Raw genomic sequence first — 4,922 nt, forward strand, 5'->3', positions numbered from 1 at the left:
AAAAAAGAAAGCTAAGCTAAGCTAGAATGCCATGGATGAGAGAATGTAGACAAGAAAGAGAAGTTCTCCACAAAGCTCCAAAGAAACCTATTAGAAAACCTGCAACATAACAATATTCAAATGATGGATGGATCCTTTGAGGGGGAAAGCTCTCTCCCTTTTAAAATTGTACGGATGGTAGATATCAAGATGAATATGGTGGATGATCAACGGTGGAATTCGAAAAGAGGAGTGATCCATGTGCACACACAAGTCAACCAATAGAATATAGGTTGACTTGTTACATAAGATAAAAGTCTCACAAGCCTTTTCTTCTAATTGTAAAATAGAAAAAGGACTTTATGTGTGCACTTTAAGTGGGTTAGAAGAATGGGGTCTTTTATTTAATTAAAAGGGGACATATTCTTTTAATCAAATAATGAACTTAGGATAGCATAGTCAAACTATAGGTTATAATCAAATAAATTGATTATTAACAATTTGGCCTAGGTAAGTGATTAAATTAATTTAGCCAAAATGTTGAAAAGGGGGCTAATAGTCTAGATGACTATTTTTAGGTGATTACAATAGGCATGTTTGAGCCCGTTGAATACATATGTATGGCAAGCTCCAACAATGACAATAGGCCAAATTATGATGCTGAAGATGAATGACCAAAAGTGGTCTTAAGGACACGATCCACTCCTCCAAACCATACTAATACTAGACCCAAGGTGGTACTCCGAGTGGCTGAGTCTTCATCTTCTCAGGATGAACCACTTAACACTGTCACTAGGGGGCAATCTAAGGTTGTCCTAAAAGCTACTAATGATCCTAAAAATGCTTCGTCATCTAAGCAACCAATTACTTCCAAGATCTCCAACTATGATCTTGTTAGCCAACAATAATGCACACAAGCACAAATCTCCATTTTTGAATTGCTAGAGTTATCTCCTTTACATACAGATATCCTTGAGAAAGCTTTACGTTTTGCCAACGTTCCCACAGATATTGATGCAGAACAATTCCAAGCTATGGTGAACCACATCTCCTCACCTCACTATCTCACCTTTTTTGAAGAAGATGACTAAGCTCTCAGTCATCCCCATAACCTTGCTCTTCACGTCGAAGTTCAAATCTTTTGTACCCGCATCTGTCGAGTCCTGATAGACAATGGTACAAGGTTAAATATCATTTCATTCAATGTAATCCAACAGTTGGGCATGTTTGAATTTGCCATCGATCCTAAGCGCAAGATCACTATAAAGGCCTATGATGAGGTTGAAAGGCCTTCTAAAGGTCTAATTGTACTTCCAATCAGAGTTGGTCCAGTTGAGAAGAATGTCATTTTCCAAGTCTTAGACATACCACTTGCATACAACTTGTTGTTGGGATGGCCATGGATTCACGATATGCAAGCAGTACCCTCTACGTACCATCAGTGCATTAAGTTCCCTTTTAATGGTACTAAAGTTGTTGTCCCCAACGATAACTCCATGTCTATCAACACATTATCTGCTGCTGAAATGCTAGTCCTGCACAATCGCTCTTCTCATGAGCTAGCACCATCTTTCATAGAATGTGAACAAAAACTTAAAATGATGAGCCTTGGTATGGGCGAGTACACTTTGGACTCTATTGCTGCCTTACCAATTTCCCCTCAGTCCTATGGGAAACCAACTATTGCAAAGAAGTCTTCTGCTTCTGCTATGACACTTTTTGGCACTTTTGTGCAATATTCAATACCTCTAGAAGCAGAAAAGGAAGAACAGACCATTAGGGACTGGATCTACAGAGAAGAGGAAGACGAGGAGGTTACAGTGACTACTCCTATTTCTCCCAAAAGATATGGAAAAGGCTATAAATTTTTAACAAAAATGGGCTACCAGGGCCACGGGTCCTTAACTAGTTGTACGAATGCTCTAGTTGAACCTTAAGTCACAGTCAAGGTCGTGATACTCAAGACACTGCTGGTCTAGGCTTTGGGCAAAACAATGATATACCAACCTGTGATCGAAGATTGCTCATGTCTAGTGAATCAGAGGATGATGACTCTCTCGTAATTGCTACCACTTCACAAGATGAGGACTTTGTCCCTCTCACTTCCCTCCTTTGGGGAGAAGACATATTTACTACCAATATTAATGAAGAAGCTTCTACCTCCCAAAAATAGGCACAAGAAGGGTCTACTTCTGAGGACATAAATAGAGGATGAATTAGGCAGAATATTGCTCGTCTCATAACTAGGGATCAAAGTATAGATTCTCATGAGTATGAGTGGGAAAGCCTCTCTGATGCATCTTACAAGCTAGGGGTGGATGCCATTCATGCCTATACAACCCAGCTTGATGTAGTTGAACGGTCTAGTATAGGGTTGGATGAGTTTGACTCACAACATGTCTTAATGGATCACACTAGTTCCTCTAGGACTATTCCTGAGCTGGACTCCTTTGCGACATTTTTTATAGGCTCAACTTCACAAGTCACCAGAGATGACTCCTTCCATGTCAATCACATCGAAACTTCCCCCTCACTCTCACTAATTCACCCAGATCTCATAGATTGGTCTATCCAAAATCAAAGACCTAAAATACGATCTTTCCAAAATGACTATGAAATCGCTTGTTATTTGAACACAATTGAACCTATCACTTCTTCCACTAGCGAACCCATAGTTAACATGATGGAATCAGATATCAAGTACCTTAGTCAAAAAATTAAAAGGGAAAATAAGCGATCAGATGGCGAAAATCACATTGTGGCAGTGTCTGATCCTCAAAAAAGTAAAAATAAAGGCGTATCTAATGGTGAAAACCTCTCTGAGGCACCTACGAATGAGGTAATTGGTAGTCTGCCAAGCTATTTCCAAGATAGATCTTCGATTCTCATTGAACCTACACAACCTATCAACTTGGGTATAGAAGAATGTCCTCAGATTATCCATGTAGCTCAATCTTTGTCAGACGAAGAAAAGACATAGTTTGCTCAATTCTTTCAAGACAAGAAGGTCAACTTTGCATGGACATACTCTGATATGCCAGGGCTTGATACAGATCTCATCATGCATCACTTATCAATCTCACCAGATGTCAAGCCTATCAAATAGAAGTTGAGAAAAATGCATCCACATGTGGCTGTACTGGTCAAGACAGAGTTAGAAAAACTATTAAATGCAAACTTCATTAGGGCCATTGATTATGCAGAGTGGATTTCTAACATTGTACCTATCTCTAAGCATGAAAAATTCATACAAGTTTGTACTAATTTTAGAGATCTCAATAAAGCGTGCCCCAAGGATGACTTTCCACTACCAAACATCGATATGATAATGGACATTAATGCAGGTTATGAGATGTACTCGCTCATGGATGGATTTTCTGGGTATAACCAAATCAAGATAGCTCCAACAGACCAAGAAAAGATAGCTTTTACATGTGCATGGGGTACCTTTTTCTGGAATGTCATGCCTTTTGGGCTTAAAAATGCTGGCACTACATATCAAAGAGAAATGACAACCATCTTTCATGATATGATGCATAAAAACATGGAAGACTATGTTGATGACACATTGGCAAAATCAAGGAAACGAGACACACATCTCAAAGACCTTAGTTTGATACTGGACCGTATGGAACAATTCCAACTTAAGCTGAATCCAAAAAAATGTGCCTTTGGTGTCACTTCTGGAAAATTGCTAGGTTATATCATTTCAGCAAAAGGCATTGAGGTTGACCCTGAAAAGGTCCAAGCTATCATGGATATGCCTCCACCAAAGACTATCAATCAGCTTAGAAGTTTGCAAGGACGTCTACAATCCATAAGAAGATTTATCTCTCAATTAGCTAATAAGGTTCAATCTTTCAATAAAAATCTGCATAAAGGATCTACCCATATTTGAAACAGTGACTGTCAACAAAGTTTAGATCAAATCAAAAGCTACTTGGCAAAACCTCCAGTTTTGATGCCACCCATTCTGGGAAAACCTTTGATGTTGTACATTTTAGCTACGGATTCTTCTCTAGGAGCACTCTTAGCCCAAAGTGATAAGACGGGTAAAGAAAGAGCCATATACTATATCAGTCAAACTTTGGTGGCTTATGAACTAAATTATACAAGTATAGAGAAGGCATGCCTTGCTGTAGTTTTTGCCTCCCAAAAACTCTGGCATTATATGTTGGCCCATACAATTCACTTGATTGCCAAGATAGACCCTTTGAAATATTTATTAAGTAAAGTTGCACTTACTGGTCGTCTTGCTAAATGGATGATGATTCTTTTCAAATTTGAGATTCACTATGTTGAACATAAGGCAATCAAAAGAGATGCCATAGCTGACCAGTTGGCTGATTTCCCACTTGAAGATGTATCACCTATGCAAATTGAGTTTCTAGATGCCTTAATCATGTACATTACTAAGAGAACATGGAAGATGTTTTTTGATGGATCCCATACACAGAAAGGAGCTGGAGCAGGGGTTTTGTTTGTTTCCCCTCATGGTTATACGATCCCAAAGTCCTACAAACTATTGTTCCCATGTACAAACAATATTGCAGAGTATGAAGCATTAACAAATGGGATCAAAATGGCCCTTGAATGGTGAATAACTGAGCTACACATTTGTGGGGATTCTCAACTGGTTGTGAGCCAAGTGAATAATGAATATCAAACAAAGGATGACAAGTTGATCCCTTATAAAAAGTTGATAGACGCTCTAAGGAATTATTTTACCTTTATGACATTCCAATAGATTCCTAGAGTAGAAAACAAGGCTACTGATGCTATGGCCACCTTAGCATCTATCCTCCAACTACAAGAACATGAATCATGATTTGAGTTCCTGGTGGAAAAACTACGTCATCCAGCCTATTATTCCTCGGATAACCAGGTGATCTCCACTATTGTGGGCCATGATTCCTCCTGCTATGCGGCTATTTTCTCCTACC

This window comes from Cupressus sempervirens, unplaced genomic scaffold (genome assembly GCF_028749045.1).
Source record: "Cupressus sempervirens isolate cs-2001-9-10 unplaced genomic scaffold, ASM2874904v1 CseChr00s100002_03, whole genome shotgun sequence".
Lineage (NCBI taxonomy): Eukaryota > Viridiplantae > Streptophyta > Pinopsida > Cupressales > Cupressaceae > Cupressus > Cupressus sempervirens.